The sequence below is a fragment of the Protopterus annectens genome, chromosome 4.part0 (assembly GCF_019279795.1).
Source record: "Protopterus annectens isolate FY-2018-M chromosome 4.part0, PAN1.0, whole genome shotgun sequence".
Taxonomy (NCBI): Eukaryota; Metazoa; Chordata; order Ceratodontiformes; family Protopteridae; genus Protopterus; species Protopterus annectens.
The window spans coordinates 90,243,390-90,266,742 of record NC_056733.1 but is presented as its reverse complement, the minus strand read 5'-3'; the positions used below and the strand labels follow the sequence as shown (position 1 = coordinate 90,266,742).

Below are 23,353 nucleotides of genomic sequence, written 5' to 3'. Positions count from 1 at the left end.
TACTTATTTTTCCCCTGGAGTAAATTGCCTGAATTAACTTCTTCATATTAGCCTCTCTTCTTGACTTTTATTTTTATGAAGACTGGAAAATTGTAGAAAGTGAAAATTTGTAAAAGAGTACTTTCATAACTGGTACAGAATTTCCTTCATAGTCAGATCTGTTGTAGAATCATAGCCCTATAGAAAGTAAGGCAGCTTGTTCTGTGTTTTCACTTAATATAGTCTCATTTGTAGTTAACTGGACTGAATCCTTATATGGTGTTAATGTCTCCAGGAGCATGAGGTTCTTGAGCATGTGTTCTGCCTGCTACATATTACAGTTGTTGAAAAAGGTGGTAATATTAGATGTATCAAAAAACAAAAATCCACCTGGTCTTGAACAAGCCAACCACTCGACAAATTAATGTCTCAAGCTGTTGCAGGTAAAAAATGTTTAATCCAACAAAGTGAAACAAGTATACAAAGCAGTAATCCGGCAAGCGCTTTCGTCCCTGTAAATACTGGACTTGATCAAACCAAAGTGCTTCCCAGCATACTTCCTTATATAATACATCCAATCAAATTAAGTAATTAACACTTCATAAAACAAGCAACAACAACTATTGTTAAAAAGTAACATATAAAAAATTCTACACCTTAATGTAAAAGTTAAATACTAAAAATCACGTAGGTTTATAAACCAGTAAAAGGTCATTGTCTATAAAACAAGAGCTCTATCCTTTAATATTGGGATTAAGGAAAAATGTTCATTCATACCTGGGGGGCTGTTGGGACCTAGTTTCAATTGCCATGTAAGTTCACTTTTGCAAATACTGTTACATAAGTTACCCCCCCCAGGATCTTTCCTAACAATCTCTAAAATGCCAGATTTAAACCTGAATTGTCCAGTACATACCAGCGTGTGCTTATACAAGGCATTATTCATATTTTTGTTTTCTGTAGCGTAAAGGTGTTCATATATACGCTTATGTAGTGTTCTCTCGGTTTTACCAACGTGAAACCCCTTACACTCTTGACATACACGCAAGTATACTAGTCCACTGCTGCCACAATTACCACAAGTGAGACATAGTTTTAAATTAGATTCACCCAAAAAAATAAATGACTCATTCAAAATGTGTGCAGAATAATTACATGCACCACATTTCTTGGTTCCTTTGTTGTTCTGCTTCAAAACCAGTGGGTGTTCAAAGTAGTACTTCATGTTGTGTCCTACTTTAAAAACAAATAGTGGTGTTTTCCTAAACTGTTATAAACTTCACTGTTACCTTCCAAAATGACCTAATTCTTAGACACTATATAATGTACTGTTTGCCCTAAAGAACAAAAGTAAATAACCATAGAATGTGTGTCTTTTTGTCCAAGATGGTTGAGCGCAGCATCACTGCCCAACAGGGGTGTGTATTTAACCCCCTATCCTTGAAACACTTCTAGGCCTAGACTTTGAACCCAATCAGCTGGGTACCCTCTATCAATGAATATTTGAATAAGGTTACCAAGTTCATGTTTGAAATCATTTAAGGCTGAACACATCCTTGCCCCATGAATAATCTGGCCTCTTACTTTATTTTTCTTCATATACAATGGATGTTTGCTGTTATATGCCAAAAAAAAATCAAATATGTCAGTTTACGAAATATTTTAGATGTAAATTGACCTATTTCTTGATCTCTAGAAATAGTAACATCCAAGTAATCAGTACTACCCTTAGAGTAACAATGTGTAAACTTAAAATAGGGACAAATATGATTAATGTAATAGATAAGATTGTCAACTACCTCCTCGTCCCCCCACCAAAGGACAAAAAGGTCATCCAAGTAACAAAGCTAGACTAACCATTCATTTTCAAATCTTGAATTAAATATGAACCCTTTCTCCCATGTAACCATTACTAAATCTGTGTACATGAGGCACTACTTGACCCCAATCCAACATCCTTAATTTGTCTGAAGTATTCATTCTCGAAGGTGATGTAGTTGTTGTGTAAAATCACCTCCATAACTTCTACAACAAAGTTCACCAAAGCACCTTCCAAGGTAGAATAATCAAGAAGGGCTTCTAAAAAAAAATTCCAGACCTATCTCATGGGGTATGGAATTAAACAGATCCACTACATCAGTAGTTGAAAAACCTGTGGTGTTGTCAAAGTAATCTTGTTTAATCCTAGTTAAAAAAATCCCATGAGTCCATAAGGACATGGTTGATGGGGTGTAGTGGGTTTACCTTGAAAAACACAAACTTGTTGAATGGTTAGAATAGCGTGGAATAACGTCGTGGGATGAAACGGCTGTTCTGATTGTTGGCAGCTGACACATCAAACTCCGATGCCACCCAACCAAATACTGGACCTGTGCCCCCCCCTCCCCCTTGGGACCCATGGTAGCACTTGTTCCTGAGTCCAGAGCAGTAGGGAATTCTGGTGTGTTTAGGTGCTGGATTTGGTATGCAATCTGTTTGATGATATGTGTTCGTGGGGTTGTACGTCGCTGTTTTGAGTGTGTCTGTATTAGTATTTGTAAATTTGTTGTTCGCAAATACATCATGTGACTATTTATAGGTAAACCGGGTGTAGTGTGTTCTTCAACAAACTGTCTACAAATACTCTCAAAGAATAAATTGAACTGTTGTGGGCAGCCACAATCAGTCTGTATGGGGGGGATGATCAACATTCTTATGCACTTTGGGGATACCGAATACTGTGGGAATGTATGGATGCTTATTAACCAGAAAGTTGTACAATTCTTCATTGATAATTCCTTGAAAAGGGCCGTCTTCTAAAAACAACTGAATTTTTCTGTGTGCAATATTAATCTGGTTCAGAGAAAAGCCCTCATATTTACTGGTGTCATGCAACATACTAGCCACATTGGTGACATAATCATTTTTGTCCACCAAGACAATCCCACCCCCTTTGTCAGGCTTCATAACTCTTAAGTTATCAGATGTTCTCAATGATCGTAATAAGTCTTTCTCTTCTCTACTAAGGTTATAAAGCCTTTTTTTTGGGAATGGAAAGCCTGGTAAATTTCCATACTGCATATTTTCTTGAGACTAGCCGGTGCGAGGTGTAAGGGGGTTTAAAATACCTTTTAAATATACTCTTTCTACTATCAGTATTATCTAAATTGTTTTTAAAGAAAAGCTGAAAGTTCAGTTTCCTCATATAAAGTTTTAATTCTATAATAACTTTGGAGATATCAGTATCTCTCCCAGGAACAAACTTAAAACCTCTTTTAAAAAGGGAAAAGTTAGTTTTTGTAATGACTTGGTCTGTATAGTTAAAAATATTAAAACCTTGGTAACTCAACATTTTCTCTTCAAAAGATGATATAATAGGTGCTTCATAATCGTAATAATTCAGTACCTGTTGCCCCTGTTGTTCCTCTAGTAATTTCTCTGACCCTGCCCCTTTGGGGTGCCTTGTTGACCTAAAAAATTCTGGCCATTCTTGTTCCTATTAAAGATCCTTTCGGATCTCCTCAAGGGTGGGAAGTTCTGCTCAAAAACGTCATCCTCCCCATTAAAATATTGTGTGGATACATTGACTCCCCTTTCCTCTTCTTTGTAACTAAATGAACCCGTTCCTAAGTCATATGCTACATTCCTATTAACATTCATAGGGGGTTCTAAATAAATCTTAAGAAGTGGATAAGCAATTTTCTGCTTATATTCCTGCTTGTCCCTTTTTAGTTTTTTGTGTTTCCTAGCTATATTCTCTTTTACTTGTTGTTCAGTCTTCTCAAAAACACTATCATATTTATTCTTGTAGCTTGTAAAGTAAGCATCAGCCAAAATATCATTAATATCCCTTAAAAGGCCATTAATTCTATTAGTGTTAATTTTAATAATAAAATGCAAGAGTTTCCATGCCATGTCGATCAAACATGGTTAACAGTTCTTCCAATTCCAGCTGCCTCACCGGAAGACTGTTTGGGAACTTACTCATTCTCAGACTCTTTGTTACCCTTTGCAGTCGTATACATTCAGCAAGGTATGCGTTGTCAATTTGTAAATTACGTACTTTGCTCATTTTGAGTTCAAATTCTTGCAGTCTGTTCTGTATGTCCTTGGGTCTAGTGGGTTGTTCCTTTTTGCCAAAAGTAAGTTCCTTACTAAGCCATTGTTGGAACTGCGAACAGCGGTTTACAGTCTCCGTAGATCCTCCAGCTCCTTGGCCACACGGTATATTGTTCATAGTAAGCATTGATGAAAAGCTTGAGCTGTCTGCAAACCCTGTTCTACCCAGAACGAAAGTAGAAGGCGGAACAGCCTGGATGTTCGTCGCAGAGGTTGTTGGACTTTGCAGTCTTTCAAGTGTACTCTGGATTTGCTGATATTGAAGTGTCATCAACTTAATTAAATGGGTCAAGTTCCCTTCTTTACCATTCAGTGTAACATCTCTAGAATTCACTGACTCAACTGAAGACAGTTGATCTGATTCAGAGCTTCTACTGATCTCCACACCGGAAAACAAAAATGAGCAAAACTACCAGTAAACAGGAGAAAATAGTCCAATGAATGGTGGCTGTTCTGACAAAACCACTCAAAACCCAAACCAAACAACACAGAAAGTGTAAAAGGTGGAAGACAAATACTTCAAAAAACAAAAATCCACCTGGTCGTGGACAAGCCAACCACTCGACAAATGAATGTCCCAAGCTGTTGCAGGTAAAAAATGTTTAATCCATCAAAGTGAAACAAGTATAGAAAGCAGTAATCTGGCAAGTGCTTTCATCCCTGTAAATACTGGACTTTATCAAACCAAAGTGCTTCCCAGCATACTTCTTTATATAATACATCCAATCAAATTACATTATTGACACTTCATAAAACAATCAACAACAACTATTGTTAAAAAGTAACATATACAAAATTCTACACCTTAATGTAAAAGTTAAATACTAAAAATCACGTAGGTTTATAAACCAGTAAAAGGTCATTGTCTATAAAACAAGAGCTCTATCCTTTAATATTGGGATTAAGGAAAAATGTTCATTCATACCTGGGGGGCTGTTGGGACCTAGTTTCAATTGCCATCTAAGTTCACTTTTGCAAATACTGTTACATAAGTTACCCCCCCAGGATCTTTCCTAACAGTCTCTAAAATGCCAGATTTAAACCTGAATTGTCCAGTACATACCAGCGTGTGCTTATACAAGGCATTATTCATATTTTTGTTCTCTGTAGCGTAAAGGTGTTCATATATACGCTTATGTAGTGTTCTCTCTGTTTTACCAACGTGAAACTCCTTACAACCTTGACATACACGCAAGTATACTAGTCCACTGCTGCCACAATTACCACAAGTGAGACATAGTTTTAAATTAGATTCACCCAAAAAAATAAATGACTCATTCAAAATGTGTGCAGAATAATTACATGCACCACATTTCTTGGTTCCTTTGTTGTTCTGCTTCAAAACCAGTGGGTGTTCAAAGTAGTACTTCATGTTGTGTCCTACTTTAAAAATAAATAGTGAAGTTTTTCCTAAACTGTTATAAACTTCACTGTTACCTTCCAAAATGACCCAATTCTTAGACACCATATTACTAATATTAGATGTATGAAATCTGTGGGATTAATGAATCTTTTCACAGTGAATTGTCTATTGAATGTTTAAATTGAAAGAGAGTGACATTAAAAATGCATTGTTGGTTTTATTGTGCTAATATTATGATCTCTCTCTCTCTCTCTCTCTCTCCCAGTGTTTATCAACTTTTTCATTATTTCTGTCATGTGACCGATGCCACTGCTTTTTGAATTCACCTCCTCCTTAGTTAGCTGTACCCTTCCTCACTGGTTCCCATGTTGATGGCGGTAGTGCTATTGTGTTACTGGGCCTGGGAATTTGCTCATTGTTTCATCAATAGATGATCATTTTCATAGTTATGTTGTTTGCTTATACAGTGGTGTTTTTTTAATTTTATTTGTTGTACTAGTATCTTTCTATGTAAGAACATAATGCTTGGAGCAAGTTCTATTTTAAAAAAAGAAAACAATTTTGACTGCTGCACAGAGTAACTGCTCTGGCCCTTGCAGTGTGTTTCTGTGGGATTACATACAGCTTCTTTGAAGAAATTCTTTGTGGGCATCTCTGGTTGGAACAGTCTGAATGAAGGCTGTTTTTTTACAAAGTCAGAGCCACTCAGCGAGCTACAGACTGGGCATTGGTAATGTAGTTCTGTAGTAATCTCATGGCAAAATGTAGTAATTTTATAAAGAATATGTGGAATTCCTTTTCTGCTGGATTCTGGAGATTGTTTTACATACTGTAAAGTGTACATCATATAAACAATACTGACCTTTCTCTTCTTTGTTACCACAGGTGATTAGTAGTGATTCTGTTTTTTGTTTAATGATCACTGTTATCCAGCAACTAGAGCAGTGAGTTCAGAAAACCACGATTCAAGTTAAAGTGAAAACGGATCTTGTGTGTGTGTGTGTGTGTGTGTGTGTGTGTGTGTGTGTGTGTGTGTGTGTGTGTGTGTGTGTGTGTGTGTGTGTGTAGGGATTTGGGTGGCGGGTGAGTTGCTGGCTGTTAAAGCGACATTGCTAACTGAAGAGTAAGGAGTTTTTCCCTGTGCCCCACTGTTGTGCCATCTCTGAATTATTATATATATAACTAGTAGGAGATGTGTGGGATGTACAAACACTTTCAATTTTTTTGAGCCATTCGGTGATGTGGCTCTCTGTACTGAAACACCAATTTAGTGAAATTCGATGTTTCAGTATAAACCCATAGATGTTTTGTGTGTGTGTGTGTGTGTGTGTGTGTGTGTGTGTGTGTGTATGTATGTGTGTATGTGTATATATATATATATATATATATATATATATATATATATATATATATATATACACACACGGGGGGGGGGGGGACATGATTAATAGTCAAACTGCATTCTGTCCAAAGTCCATTTTATTGCAGAAAATGTTTGAACAATGGATTAGTTGAACAGGACAAGTGCGATCACTTAACAAGAACCGAATATCTTTTATAAAAACAGCACCAACAATAGTCGCAGTTGCACTCAGTGTTGTCTCCATCCCCTCTGAAATATACCAACTCCAAGATCACACTACCATAGAAAAGTGAAGTTCCACTCTCTCTGGTATTTAACCTTCTTTGAGTAATTTCAACAAAATGCATTCAGAAAGAAAACACTGATCAAGTAAGGTAGACCTTTATATATGCGTGCGCACACACACACACACACACACACACACACACACACACACACACATGCGTGCGCATGCGCACACACACACAAATGTTAAGTTGTCAATCTCGCCTTCATTCTTGCTGGATGGGTTCGGAGCCGATCCTCGGCTCCGACTCGGCACTTGCTTTAGCTCGAGAACTCCTTTTACCAGCTCGAGGCAACCCTATATCCCATGATGCAAGGCGGAACTACCTCAGATCTCGTTTGCCGCTTAGCGAAAGAGGTCTCCTTTGCCAGCTGAGGTAAGTTTTTTCTTGGTGAAATAAGAAAAAGTGTAGTTAGGGGTTTATTTTTTCCCTGTTAGTGTTAGTTTAGTCTGTACTTAGTTACAGCCCACCCTATTCCCTTCCTTTCAAACTTTTTATAACTTTTAGTCTAAAGTTCTTTAGTCAGGCCTAGTTCCCTTTTGGTTATTCCCTTCCTGTGTGCTTGTGTAAGGGATTAATTGGTGTGTTTGTTGGGACTGTTTGTGTTTTTTCCCTTCTAGGATGTCAAAAGAAGGCAAGGTCTCAGGCTTCAAGAAGTGTGACCAGTGCTGTCAGAAAATGTCTCTGACAGACGGTCACACTTCTTGTGTTTATTGCCTGGGGCCTTTGCACCTGCAGGACTCCTGTGCGTTGTGTCATGCTTTTAGCCAGAGAGTCCTGCAGGAAAGGAGGAACAAATTAATCCTCCGAGGTTTACTTAAACCTGAAGGTTCTCCTCCTAAGTCAGGGTCAGGAAAACCTCTTAAGCCACCGAAGGTTCAGGCTACAGTGTCCAAGCCTCCTCCGGTGGCTCCGGCTCCGGCTGGAGTCGATACTTCTTCTATTCGAGTAGTGGGTTCGGTGCCGGCCGGCTCCGATACCCTGACTACTGTGGCCTTGTCGGCTCCGGCTGGAGCCGACTCTGTATCCAGCATCGGAGCCGAGAAATCCTCGGCTCCATCTGGAGTTCTAGGGACTTCGGCTCCGATGGCTTCGACCCGTAAGAGATCTCGGTCCCCCTCTATTATGAGTATCCATTCGGCTCCGGGATCTCCTCTTTTGTCGGAGCGGAGCCATCAGAGCCGATCTTCGAGATCTTCCAGGCTGTCTGACCACGATTTGGAGAGGGTGGTAAGCAGGCTGTTGAAGTCTCAGGCACTGGCCCAAATGCTCCATAGCCCGTCTCAACAGACTTCGGCTATAGCCCCAATTCTTGAGCTTCCTCCTCCGACTCCACACCAGAATTCGGAGCCGGAGCTTCTTGGGGACAGCGACTGTTTCGATGCCGGAGCCGATACATCCTTCGGCACCGTCGTCTTCGGCTCCGATCTCCTCCTTGAGACCTTCCTTGGAGGGATCCGGTCGTCGGGTTTCCACTGTCGGCTCCGAGGGGGCTAGTGGCATCGGACCCTTGTCCGACCCCGCTCTCCCTCTCGGGGCTTCGGCTTTGGTAAGCTCGGTGCCGACATCGGCCTCGGAGCCTTCTCGCTCCTTGGAGCCTACCATTCCTGTTTCTTCGGAGCGGGTGTGTTCCGGTCTCCCGGGGAGAGGAGCCTTTGAGGTGATGAGGAGTGTCCTGGCCTCTGAGCCTGGTCAATGGTCTATCCCTCTAGCTCCTCCCTCATCAGTGCCTGCAGATGCCTCTTGCCAGCCTCTTGCTCTCAGGCCCAGGGATCCATCACCCCAGGTTTCCCCACTGGGAATTTCCTCCTCTTCCGAGGTTTCTCCTGATCCTGCAGGGGAACCCCCTCAGAAGAGGACGTGTAAGAGGAAACACACAGACTCCCCTGAGTCTACTACATCTGTTTCCGACTTAGATGTGTCGGAGGGTTCCCCACGGTCCCCCTCTGAGGATGTCTCCTTTTCAGACATCCTTGAGCTCCTCAAACAGAGGGGGAATTGGCCCTCCATTGATCCCTCCGAGGATGAGTCGGTATACCTGGAGGCTTTTGGATCCCAACCCTCCACCTCCTGGGTGTCTCCGCCTTTCGACCCACTCATGCAGGTAGTGGCTCGAAGGCGTGGCTCCAGATTCTGTGGAACCTGTCCCCAGGAGACCATCCAAGTTCATTACAGCCCGCCGGATAAGCAGTTCCTTTCCAAGGGTGTCTCTGTGGATGCTATGGTGGTGGCGGCCACTAAGAAGGAACTGGCGGATCCTTCAGTACCTGTCCATCCTCCTAATAAGGATTCTAGGACCATGGACAGGTATGGAAAGCGGATGTTTTCTTCAGCGACCTTTGCTATGCGTTCGCTGAATTACCTTTGTCACTTCACCAGGCTTCAACGAGATATTCTCAAAGAACTGGGTGAAGTAGTCCAGGATCCTTCTGCTGCTGGGGCTCAGGAAAAGATTGCCTCACAGCTTGCTATCCTGAATTCCATATCTAACTCCTCTATGCGGCTCATATCTTATGCGGCCGATGGAGTGAGCGGGGCCGCAGGCACAGGAGTTGCTCTTAGACGCCAAGCCTGGATGCGGCTGTGTAATTTTGCGGACCCCTTTAAGGTGTCCTTCACTAATACCCCCTTTGACGGTTCGGCTTTGTTCGGGCCTCAAGTGAAGGATACCTTGACCAGGTGTGAGCAGGACGGTAAGACTCTTTCTGCCGTTGGAGTCCAGTTTTCCACTCCTTCTAGACCATACCCCAAGGGTCACAAGGGGGAAGATGTGGTTCGAAAAGCCCAAGGAGCTACACCTGACACACGTGGTCAGTTTACCCCCAGAGGCAGAGGGGTAACAATACGCGCGCCCTAGAGGCAGGGGGTCCTCAGAACCAGGGCAACAGGGAGTCTCTTCCTGAGAAGCCCTTTCAGCATCCCTGAGGTGTTGCCCGACTGTCCACCCTTGGAGGCAGTTGGGGGAAGGATTTCACTGTACCCAGTAGCCTGGCAATCCCTATCCCAAGAGAAGTGGGTACAGTCGATTATATCCGAGGGTTACAAGATCCCCTTCGTAAGGTTTCCCGTACCTCTACAATCCCTTCCAGACATCTCACCCGGTCAAAGGGATTTAGCAGAACAGGAGGTTTCAAAACTCCTAGAAAAAAGGGCCGTCCAGACAGTGCCGGCAGACCAAGTAGGATCCGGCGTCTACTCAAGATTCTTTTTGGTTCCCAAAAGGACGGGAGAGTGGAGACCAATATTAGACCTCAGCAATCTCAACAGATTTGTCAAAAAGGCAAGATTACGGATGGTCACGCTTCAGTCCATTCTGCCCTTTCTGGGCAAGGACAGCTGGATGTGCTCTATAGACCTTCAGGATGCGTACTATCACATAAAGATTCACAGGCGCTCCAGGAGGTTTCTCTGCTTTCGGCTAGGGGCCAGTCATTACCAATTCAGAGCCCTGCCCTTTGGCCTCACTTCAGCCCCCAGAGTGTTTACCAAATGCATGGCAGTGGTCACAGCTCACCTGAGATGTCTAGGATTCCAGGTGTTTCCTTATTTGGACGACTGGCTCCTCTCCGCCACCACCAAGTGTCAGCTTCTCCAGTCCAGAGACTACACCCTACAGCTTTGCCAAAATCTGGGAATTTCAGTAAATTTCGTAAAATCTTCTCTGCTGCCTTGCCAATCTATCACCTTTATAGGCGCAGAGTTAGATACCGTCAAAATGTTAGCCAGACTAACAGATCAAAGAATTCTGGACATCCAAAAATTTGTTCGGCTTCTGTTACAAAGCAAAAAAGTCAAAGCCAGGTTTGTCCTGAAGGTTCTAGGTCTAATGGCTGCGGCCATTGTTCTGCTACCACTGGCTCGCTTTCACATGCGTCTCCTGCAGTGGATGCTTTTCACGCAGTGGTCGTATCACGATCTTCCGATGAGACACGAGATCTTAGTGACACAATCTTGCAGGGCTCATCTGGTCTGGTGGATATCTTCCCCTCTTCTTCATCAGGGCCGACCCTTTGTTCCCCCTCCTCCAGTTGCCACAGTCACCACGGATGCCTCCCTGATCGGGTGGGGGGGGCATTTTCAGGGCAGGATGGTCCATGGGACGTGGCAACCCATAGAATACCATCTGCACATAAATGTCCTGGAGATGAGAGCAGTGCTTTTAACGTTGCAAGCCCTCGACGACTTTCTTCCCACGGGGACTATTGCAGTACAGACGGACAACATGTCCGTAGTCTGGTACATCAACAAACAGGGCGGAACCAGATCCTATCCCTTATGTCGAGAAGCTCTCAGACTTTGGCAATGGGCGATCTCTTCTCAGCGGTTTCTGATAGCAACGCACATCCCCGGCAGGTCCAACCTTTTGGCGGACAGGCTAAGCAGATCTATTCTGATGCCTCACGAGTGGTCTCTCAATCAATCTGTAGTGGATCAGATTTTTCTGATATGGGGCACTCCTTGTTGCGATCTTTTCGCTACCCCTCAAAACAACAAGTGCCCAGAGTATTTCACTCTGTTTCCACTTCCAGGCCAACCCCTGAGAGACTCTCTAACCCAGGATTGGCCTCGGGGACTTCTTTATGCTTTTCCTCCCTTTCCATTGATTCCACAAGTCATTCAGAAAGCCACCGTTTTGAGAGCCAAATTGATCCTCATTGCCCCATATTGGCCTCGACAAATTTGGTTTCCGTCTCTGCATCGTCACCTTCTGGCGCAGCCCTGGCATCTGGACCCAGTTCCGGATCTTTTGATCCACCAGTCGGGTCAGCAGCACCGGGCCATTCATTCTCTCAACCTCACTGCTTGGTTGCTCCACTTCCTTCCCTAGCCAGGCTACCAATGATTTCTGACTCAGTCAGAGACATTTTAGTGTCCTCTTTGAAGTCGTCCACTAGGACTGTTTATGCTAGCAAGTGGCGACGGTTTTCGATTTGGGCAAACTCCAGAAATATAGATCCGTTTACTGCTCCCGTACATTCTGTTTTAGATTTCCTAGCGGAGGTTTTTCATTCGGGATCCTCTTCTTCTACAGTCAAAGTACAACTGGCTGCCATTTCCAAGTATCATGTTGGCTTGCATGACAATAACATCATGTCTCATAGATTATGCAAGGCCTTTTTGAGAGGAGTTTTTCTCCTAAAACCACCTATAAAGCATCCTCCTCAGCAATGGGATCTAAACTTAATGTTAGCATCCTTGATACTACCTCCTTTCGAACCGTCTGCTTCATGTTCTTTGAAGCTATTGACGAGAAAACTATATTTTACTCGCTGTCACTTCTGCTAGAAGGGTTTCCGAGATTCAAGCTCTCTGTATTCGTTCACCTTATTTGGTTTTTCATAAGGACAGGGTATCTTTAAGAACTAACCCTTCCTTTCTTCCCAAGGTTGTATCTCAAACCAATATTAACCAATCTATAGAATTACCTGTCTTTTCCCTAACTATTCTGACAGAGCTGAACAGAAATTGCATTTTTTGGATGTCCATCGTCAGCTCAGGTACTACTTGCATAGGACTAAACAAATTAGAAAATCGGACCAATTGTTTGTCTCTTATGCAGAAAACAGGTTAGGTCTTCCAGTTTCTAAAGTGACTTTATCCAGATGGCTGACTTCCACCATTTCCTATGTGTACTCTCTTAGAGGCAAACAACTACCTTCTAAGCCAAAAGCACACTCAACCAGGAGTCTATCCACTTCTGCAGCTTTTCAGGATAGACTTCCCATTGATACCATTTGTGCAGCAGCTACTTGGGCTACTCCTGATACCTTTGTTTCTCATTACAAGTTGGATTTGGCCTCCAGAGATAGGGCCAGTTTTGGTTCCACAGTTCTCAAGAGTCTGTTCCATTGAGCCACCCGGGATACAGGTGCTAGGACGGTCCCATCCAGCAAGAATGAAGGCGAGATTGACAACTTAACATTTAGAAGTTATGTACCTACCATAACGTTCCATGTTAGTTGTCTTCTCTCGCCTTCTTTCTTGCGTCCCTCCCTCCTTCCCCCTGGCCTGGACAGATCTTGAAGAGTTCCTATTAGTTGGTTTCCTCTGGATCTTTGTTGTGAGGACTTCTTTTAGGAAACTTTGTTCCTAATTTGGTTAGGATAACCTTTAGCAAGGTCAGTTAGCTGCCAAACGAGATCTGAGGTAGTTCCGCCTTGCATCATGGGATATAGGGTTGCCTCGAGCTGGTAAAAGGAGTTCTCGAGCTAAAGCAAGTGCCGAGTCGGAGCCGAGGATCGGCTCCGAACCCATCCAGCAAGAAAGAAGGCGAAAGAAGACAACTAACATGGAACGTTATGGTAGGTACATAACTTCTAATTATATGTGCTTGCATACATTTTTCTGGTAAAAGGATCTTCATCCTTTGTGAATGCAAACTGACTAAGGCTGACAGGCATTAGGGACCACTCAGCAGGTAAACGTTTCCTAGGCTGTGAAGCTCTGTATGCCTGAGCGCTTAGTGGTGATTAACCTGTCCAGATATTCATTGCCACCCTTGGAGGTGAAAGTAGCCTCAGGCTGCCTTTTCGTTGTCTATAAGAAATTTTTATCAAGAGTACTAATTCTTCTGTTATTACTCTGAAATTAATTTCTGCATGTTTTTAAGTTGAATTTCAAAACAAATTATTCAGATGTTTCATTCTTTTCTCCCCCACCCACTCACTCATAACAGGCATTCTGACTGTTGCTTTACTAATCAAACTAAACTATTTTATTCTCTTGCCATTTAACTGTCATTTTTGGATTCAAAGGTTTCACAACAGGCGAGCCACATCATAAGTGTTTCTGGAAGAGGAAGATTCATCCCCAAGATGCATGTATTGCTTAGGAGGGAAACGCAGTGAAGTGTTAATAGAAAGGGAATTTTTGAGGTCTACCCTTAAAATTAGAAAAGACCAGAGAGATCTCTTTGTACTTCATGTGGCCAAACATCTTTTTACTCGCTCCTTATTATGAGACTAAAAATGCAGATTTTTTTTTTTTAATTTTCTTATTTGCCATGAAAGTGACAGCACTGATGGTATGAAGGTGTTTTGATTACAATGATGGAGGAAGGTGAGATAAAAAAGATGACTTGATATTGGAAGAAGAAATGGAAACTGAGGTTCATCGAGAGTCTGTGATATAACCTGGAAATGGAGATAATGAGAAGAAATTCTGTAACAGCAGCAGGGTTAACTACCCAGCAGTGTGAACTTTGGCTCTAGATTTTATTTTATTTTATTTATTTATTTAACATTTGTTGACCGGGAAAGTCCGACTAGGTTCCACAGATCCTGTTTTCAGCGGAGGCCCGGGGAGAAATGCTCCAAAAGCATGTCTTTAGAATGTGGGAGGAAACCCACGCGAACACAGGGAGAACATGCAAACTCCGCACAGAAGGCACCCCAGACGAGAATCGAACCAGAGAACCTCTTGCTGTGAGGCGACAGCATTAACTGTTGCACCACTGCGCCGTCCATGACACGTCGACCCCATGTGCAAAAATGGGGGAAAAAGGTTTTAGGTGGGTGGGTGGATGGATGATAAAGGACATCTGTAAAACCTTGGAAGGAGTTTTTCTTGACGTTGGGTACTTGTGAGGTTGCTGTTTGGTATGTTGAAAGACTGGAGGTTTGTGAAATGACTAAATTTTCTTTGTGACCAGTATGATGCCATGTTGCCAAGAAAGGAGAAGGCATACATTGTATGTGATAAATAAAGTGTTAGAGGCATTTGGGAATCTAAGAAATGTTGAGCAGCACTTTTTGTATCCTTTCCTTTGTAAAGGTTACCAAGTCTGAATGTCTTTGTCTATATCTTCAAATATCTTTGGAGCTGCTAGAGCTGCAGTGGTCATACTGGCTAATATGTATTTTTTCTGCATAAATATTAAACATCATATCTCTTTATCGTAGATGTCTATGTCTTTCATGTGGTCTGAGACTAATGATTCCTCTGAGGTGCCTTCACAACCCACTGACAATTGGTCTGAATCTTCTGGACCCTCTGTGTCCCTCCAGAAGGTCACTAAAACCCAGGATTATTTCACATCCATGCAGACTATACATCAGGCAAAACTTGCCCAGAAGGGAGAACCATGATTCATACTGTCTGAGGGTGATGGAAGTATACTTCAGAGTACTTGTAAGAGTGGCTGTTGCCTGGTCACTTGTGGAGGTCTGACATTTGAATTCCTTTCTCAGAACTAATAAGCTTGAGATCACTAAAAAGCACATGCAAAAAGCAAAGCCACCTCCCACCTACTTCTAACTTTTTGGACAAAAGGATTTTTCAGGAGGAAGAAGCCTGATTGCTGGTAATTGCTGCCGGAAAGAGTCGTTCTGAAGATAACTTGTCAGTCAAGTGTTCAGAAGCAACACACACCCAGTCCCTTAAAATATATAAGTAAAAGCACAAGCAGTACACCAAAACCCTGTTAGAACTCTTAAGTTGTTTTTACAGAAAGCACACTGAAAGAAAACAAGAAATGAAGATAAGTTGTCACAAAGTGTACACAAGCACCAAAACATTTGCTGTTTTTGTTCATAAAAATGCTTCTCAATTTTTAAATCCTTACAATTCAGTTAAAATGTCTCAAAAACAGTACATTTTGATCAGAAAAAAAACTTCTCCAGTATTCATTAATTAAACCCAGTTCTGAAAACAGCAGTCTCTGACAAGAAATGTCTGATATTAGTAAAATTCCTGGTGTTCTACAGAAAAATAAAAATATACCAACATTTTTTAAAAAGGCATTATTTTCTGTGTGGAAGGGTTCCCTTATGGGGGATCTGCTTGCCAGAAATGAAGCCTGCAGCTATTTGTTGCTCCTGTGAAGCCTCAGACCTCCTTTTCCTTGAGGGGCAAGAAATGTCCTGAAAATTTCTTCACTCTGACTACTGATTTATCTGGTCTGTCCAGTCAGTAGTCCAAATGAAGGTGTGGGATGGAAGCAGCGCTTTGCGAATCCAAAAGGCTACCGGAGCAGTGAGAACTTTGAACATCTACTGATGTATTAAACGCAGACCTTTTCTAACATTTTTTGCCTTGGGATTGCACTTCCAGTTTTACCCTATCGTCTTTCCACTGCCCCAGGGTTTTCATGAAGTGTGTTGCTAAGGCATAGCCTTCTGCAGATTTCAAGGTATTCATGTTTATCCTTTCTTGGGTGATTGCTGTATTACAGCTTCTTTCATTCAAGGCACTGTGGCATCCTTCCTCTTTACCATGTATCTTTCCAGCGACGTAGGCATCTAGCCAAGCCTAAAAAGTGATGTTTAATCCCTCCTCACAGGTTATTTTTTCTCGATTGTCTTCTAGACACCTCTCTGTCGACAGCTTTTCTCTCCACAGAGAAAAGTATCTGCTTACTGTCATCGCTTCTTAAACCTGGCTCAACAGGCCATTTCCACAGAAGGGAGTGCCTCAGGATTCTGGGTTATATGGTCTCTTCCATTTTTTTATGTTTCTATTTACCAGATTCCATATGAGAGAAAATCATTGGCTCCCAATTCTGTTTGGGGTAAAAAACTACATTTTCTATCCTTACCAGCCCCTCATTTGCATCAAGAAAGAGCTCATCTGGTGGGCCAGCCAAGTCCTGATAAATCCAGATCTCCCTATTTCTTCCCAAGACAGTCACAGTTAGCACAGATGTGTTGGACTTTGCATGGCAGCAGTATCTCAAGTTGTAAAGTTCCAGGGCATGTGGGAGTCTCATTTGAGACATAAACACATAAATATCAAGGAAAAGTTGACTCTGATAAAAGCTCTAAATCTACTGTGGACACTTGGACCACTGTTAGCAATAACTGACAGCACCACCATGGTGTGGTATATAAACAAGGTGGGACAAGGTCCTTCCCCTTTTTTGCAAGCTAGCTGTGGATCTGAAGTTAAGTTCATTTGGTCATCAACCTGTGGGTTTTGGATCCAATACGGCAGCTTTCCAAGCTAAAGATCCGAGCTCCTCCCCCTCACCCATACTACACTGCAACCTCCTTCCAACCTTCAGATTTCATTTCCCGCGGCTTCACCAAGACGTGATCTCTGAGCTCCAGGCAGGTAGAGTGGGATCTTTTAGGTCTAGCTTTAACTGTGCGATTTAAGTGTGTGTGCGCGTGGTATAGTCTTTTTTCCCTTCTTTCACCCTTGGTTTTTCCACAGAAAAAAAAGTTTAGAGTTGTAAACTTTGTCTTAATGTAGGCCTCCCCTTCCTGCCCTTGGTGTGTGTGTGTGTGTGTGTGTGTGTGTGTGTGTGTGTGTGTGTGTGTATGCGCGTTTAACTAGGTTACTCGTTAGCCTTTGCTTGTTGTGGGGTGGCTATGCTGGACTCCCAGAAATCGACTTTCTCAATGCACAGTGTGTGGCCATAAGCTGTCACCGGCCGATGGTCACATTCTGTGCGTCGTGTGTTTAGGGGTTCCCCACCTTACGTTGGGCTGCAAGATTTGTGCAGCCTTTAACCCTCTGGCTCTGTGGTATCGCAGGGCCAAGTTGATTCTGGCTGGTCTTCTCCCAGTGGAATCGGCAGCTTCTTCTTCAGCCATGGCTGTGGCTGTACCAGCTTCTGGTCTTCCTCCCCTGTCCAGGACTCGCACTCCTATCTCAAAACAGGGTGATAGAGAGGCAAGGAAGGAGAAGCACAGAGAAAAAGAAAGGGAAAGAGAAAAAGAGAGAGGGAGAGAGAAACAAGGAGAGAAGTTGTAAGAGACCAGCGGATACATCACCCCCCCTGTCAAAGTGTCTCTACCCCAGAAAAGGTTCCTAGGCCATCTTCCCCTCGGCTCCATTCTCCAAGATTCTCCCCGGAGCCAGAGGAGGAGGCTCGGCCCACTTCGAGGTCGTCCTCTCATCGGCCCTCCCGGTCGGTGTCAGTGGTGTTCCCCAGATCCACAAGAAGCCTCTTTGAAGCTGACATGGACCGGATGATAAGGTTCTTGCAGACTCAATTGTAGATGGGAGTGTTGCCGGCTCCCCCTCCTGCTGGAGTGGGGAGTTTGGCTCCGATGTTCGCCCTGATAGCTCCTTCTCCGATCCATCCCCGGGTTTCAGAGTCCCTGGATCCCGAGAATGCCTGGAGTCAGGGGGTTGGCGCCAATGGTTCCTCCAACCTCGACGCCGGCCATGCCCTCGAGTTTGTCAGATCCTATGTCGGATCTGAGCTCTCGGAGCCGAGATCTGGGCGTCCGATCCGAGGGGATGAGTGTGTCATCGGCTCCGTTGTGGTCGGGACATACCATCCTTCTGGGCCCGACTGTTCCAGGCTCAGCTCTGATCCCATCGTGAGATCCGAGGGGCACGGCTACTCGTCCCTCCAGTTTCAGGGGAAGCCGGTTCCCCTTCGGCCTTCATTGTGGAAAGGGTTCTCTCAGTAGGATCGAGACCCCTCACTGTTTCCTCGGAGTCCGCCCCCACTCCCTCGCAGTTGAGTATGTCTTCTGTCATCCAGTCCTCCCAGGGACAGCATTTGTCTGATATGCCCCAGACAGTTCCCCTCGAGGAATACGAAATTGTTTGTGAGCCCTCCCCGGAGAGCCCCCCCTCTGAGGAGGTCCCTCGCAAATGCCAGTGGAAGAGGAGGCACATGGACTCCCCAGAATCCCTTACTGAAGATACCGACTTGGAGGAAGGGGAAGGCTCCCCCAGATCGCTTCCCGAAGATGTCTAATTCGGAGACATAATGGAAATTCTCCGCCAGAGGGGAGGCTGGTCCACTTAAGCTTTCCTCTGATGATTCGGTATTCCTGGAGGCGTTCACAGGCCCATCTACCATTTCGGTGTGTCACCCCCCCGGCTGATCCTCTGGTGGACCTCATTACCACCAGAGCTTGGAAGGAATCGGACACTGTAGACCCAATACCAAAACGGCCAGATAAAGTGTTGAGCCCTCCTACTGACAAGCCTGCATGGAGTAAGGGTTCCCCCGTTGATGCCATGGTGGTGGCGGTGGCCAGCAAAAAGGAACTGGCACAGGAGAGTTCCTCGGTCCATCCTCCAGACAAGGGGTCTAGGGCAAGGGATCGACTCTGAAAGCGGATGTATGCTTCAGCTACCTTTGCCATAAGGGTGCTGAACTTTATGGCCCACGTGATTAGGCTTCATTGCGACCTTGTGAAAGAGTACGCGGAGTCTCCCCCAGAGTCCATTTTGGCCGAGGACAAACGTTCATTCTCGGTGCGTATGGCCACTCTTAAGTCAGTTACTAACATGTCCATGCATTTACTCTTACGCCACTGAGGGAGCCGCTAGGACAGCTGGGTCTGGTATTGCCATGAGGCGTCATGTCTGGCTCCGGCTTTGTGATTTTTTGGAACCTTTCAAGGCATCCTTTGGGAATGCCCTTTTTGACAGTTCGACCCTGTTCGGGAAAGCTGTCCGAAACACGCTAGTCCAGAGTGAGAAGGACGGGAAGACACCGTTGGCCATTGGGATCCGCTTCTCTAACCCTCAAAGGTCCTTTTCCAGGAATCAGCAAGGGCAAAAGAAGTTGTAGTTCTGGAAGTGTCCACATTCCCAGGACGCTCCGGACTCCTTTTCCCCTAGAAGCAGAGAGGGACAAGGTGGATGCCAGCCCAGAGGCAGAGGGGGACGGAAGAACTTCGAGTCACGGGAACCTTTTTCGGATCGACCCACGCAGCAGCCCTTAGGGTTTGCCATCTGCTCCACTCTGGAGGCAGTCGGGAGGCATTTTTTGAAGCACCTAACTCAATGGGAGTCCATAACATCAGACCGCTGGGTGCTTTGAATAATATCCAGAGGTTATTCCATTCCCTTTATGAACAGTCCTTTAACCCCAAGGCGCCTCCCAGATGTTCCACCTGCTCAAAGGGAGGTGGCAGCTTTGGAAATAGAAAAGCTGCTATCCCGGCAATCCAGCCAGTCCCCCCCAGACCAGTCCGGATCAAGCTTCTATTCCAGGTTCTTTTTGGTGCCAAAAAAGATGGGGGGGACTTGAGGCCAGTTCTTGACCTATACACGATGAACCTGTCCGTTGACAAGGAGAAGGTCCGGATGGTTACCTTACAATCCATCCTGCCGTTCTTGCAGGAGGAAGACTAGATGTGCTTGATAGACCTCAAGGATGCGTACTACCATATCTCGATGGACAGGAGATCCAGGAGATTTCTCTGATTTTGGTAGGAGCCAATCACTACCAGTTTAGGGTCCTACCCTTCGGTCTCACCACAGCCCCCCAGGGTGTTTACCAAGGTCATGGCAGTTGTAGCGGTCCACCTGAGGCTTCAGGACATCCAGGTCTTTCCATACCTGAACAATTGACTCCTCACCGCCAACTCCAGGCATCAACTCATTCAAGCCAGAAATTCCTTCCTTCAGTTATCAAATCTACTGGGTATTACAATAAACCTTACGAAGTCCTCTCTTCAGCCTGTTCAGATTCTGGACTTCACAGGGGCGAGAATAGATTCTCTTCAGGCCAGGGTATTTTTGACCCCAGACAGACTTTGGAACCTGACCCTTAATGTCTTGGCACTTCTTCAGACTTCAACCCCAGCAGAGTTAGTCCTGAGAGCCTTAGGGTTCATGGCAGCAGCCATAAATCTGGTTCCTTGTGCACGTCTGCATGAGAGTGCTGCAGTGGTCTCTGTTATACCAGCCCCTAAACTTCCTGATTCCTGTAAGCATGGTGCGCAAAGCTTCCCTCGTGTGGTGGTGTCAATCCTAGGATCTTCGAGAAGGGCGCCCCTTTATTACACCCCCACCCCAAGCCACGGTGACCACGGACGCCTCCCGTCTAGGGTGGTGGTGGGGCATTGCTCGAGCAGGACTGTCCAAGCCACGTGGACCTCAAACGAGACCATTCAGCATATCAATGTTCTGGAGATGAGGAGGGTGGTCCTTTTAGCGTTGCAGGCCCTTCATGCTTCTCTTCCTCTGGGAACTATTATGATTCAGTCAAAGAATATGTCAATGGTCTTGTATATCAACAAACGGGGGGAACCAGATCCTACCTACTTTGTCGAGAGGCCATGAGAGTGTGGGAATGGTGGGCGATCTCCACCAACCATTTTCTGATAGCAACGCATATCCCTGGTCGGTCCAACATTTTAGCGGACAAACTGAGCAGGACTATCCTCTTGCCCTATGAGTAGTCTCTGAACCCTTATGTAGCGGAACAGATCTTCCTCAAGTGGGTCAGCCCTGCTGCGATCTCTTCGCATCACTGTCCAGTGCTAAGTGCAGTGAGTTTTTTGTTATGATTCCCCCTTGGGGGAAGCCCCCAAGGACACTCTTGTCCATGCTTGGCCACCTGGTCTTCTTTATGCGTATCCCCCGCTACCCCTCATGATAAAATTCTTACAGAAATCGCAGCAGTTGGGGAGCAGGATTATCCTCATAGCTCCATTCTGGCATCCTCAGATTTGGTTTCCTTGCATATAGTCTCATCTAGTAGCTCCGCCCTGGATACTGGATCCCATTTGTCATCCCTAGGGAATTCCTCCCCTGAATCTGGACAGCCTCAAGCTTAGTGCTTGGTTGCTCCAGTTCCATTAATTGCCAGGACTCCTGGTCTCTCTTCCCCCATCAAGTCCATTCTGGTGTTGGCACACAAGTCCTCTACCAGAAAGGTGTACCGTAGTAAATGGAAGCATTTTTCCATTTGGGCTTCTCAGAGAAATTTGGATCCTTTTCGCTCCTTTTCCAGCGGTATTAGAATTTTTGTCTCAAATTTTCCAGCAGGAGGCCAGCTCTTCCACAGTGAAAGTCCAGCTGGCGGCTATATCCCATTTTCATGTTGGAGAAAATTCAGGTTCTTTAGCTGCGGCCAGAATTTGTAAGACCTTTATCAAAGGTACTTTTCTACTGAGACCTCCTATTAAGCATCCTTCCCCTCCATGGGATTTGACCTTGGTTCTTCAGGCCTTAGTTGCGCCTCCATTCGAATCTGCAGCATCAGTTGATTTGAAATTCTTGTCATGGAAGACAGCTTACCTGTTGGCTGTCACCTCGGCCAGGAGAGTGTCGGAGCTTCAAGCCTTATGTATGAAACCCCCATACTTAGTTTTCATAAGGACAGGGTGTCTTTCAGGACTAACCCTTCTTTCTTCCCTCCCTAAAGTTGCTTCAGAATCAAACATCAATCAGTCTATTAATCTCCCAGTATTCTTTCCTAACTTTTAAAATAAAGGGGAATACAAGCTTCATTTGCTGGACGTTCACAGACAGTTATGCTTTTACTTAATAGGTCTAAACCCTTCCTAAGTCTTATCAGCCTTTTGTTTCCTTTGCCAAACCCTCTTTGGGGAAACCAGTTTCAAAGGTAACTCTTGCTAGATGGATCTCTCTTTGCATTTTGCAGGCATACAAGGTACATGGATTACCAGAACCAGCCAGGATTCATGCTTATTCTACTCGTTCTATGGCTACTTCTGCTGCATTTTGGTCCAGAGTTCCCTGGATGACATTTGTTCAGCGGCTACCTGGGCTTCCTCTCACACCTTTATCACTCATTATAAGCTGGACATGGTGTCTAGAGAAAAGGCTTCTTTTGGTTTTGCAGTGCTCCAGAATATCCTTCCTTAAGGGCCTCCCAAGAATTTTGGTAGCTGGGGACTCTGTTCCACAGGTTGATGACTAAATGAAGTTAACTACTTCAGGTAAAGAAGTTATGTATTCACCATAACGTTCCATCTAAGTAGTTAGACTTAATTTGTCATCAGCCTTCCCACCCTCCTTCCCCCTGACATTGGTGGCTTACGTCTGTCCTTGGCTCCAGAGTTTCTGGGTCTGGTGAGCCTAGTTTATGTGTGCAGGTCAGGTTATGTCTCTTGGCTTGATGTGTGTCATGTTGTGGTGGCAAACTCGATCTGAGGGTTGGAAGGAGGTTGCAGTGTAGTATGCGTGAGGGGGAGGAGCTTGGAGCTCGGATCTTTAGCTTGGAAAGCTGCCTGCTCGGATCCTTATCGGATCTGAAACCCACAGGTTGATGACAAATGAAGTCTAACTACTCAGATGGAATGTTATGATAAGTACATAACTTCTTTTTACTGGCAGTTCAGCATAATCTAACTCTTCAGGCAGCATAATGTTCACTAGAGCAGAACTTAGTAGCACACTCTCTGAGCAGATCCAGGACCTCATGAGTGGATGTTTCACCTAGATGCCTTCTAGGATATTATCCACCTGTGGGGAGCTCTCTAAGTAGATCTCTTTGCCTTCTGTCTCAACAGGCAACTAAAGCAGTTATTCATTTATTTATTAACATTTGATTACCAGGAAAGTCCAGGTGGGTAGAAGCCTATTTTCAGTGAAGGC

The 23,353-nt window shown here is 44.5% G+C and overlaps 1 protein-coding gene across 1 annotated transcript in view; it reads left to right on the top strand.

Moving 5' to 3' along the window:
• Positions 1–23,353, top strand: part of TBCD (tubulin folding cofactor D) — a 3,708,267-nt gene that overhangs the window by 311,348 nt on the left and 3,373,566 nt on the right. The window lies entirely within an intron of this gene.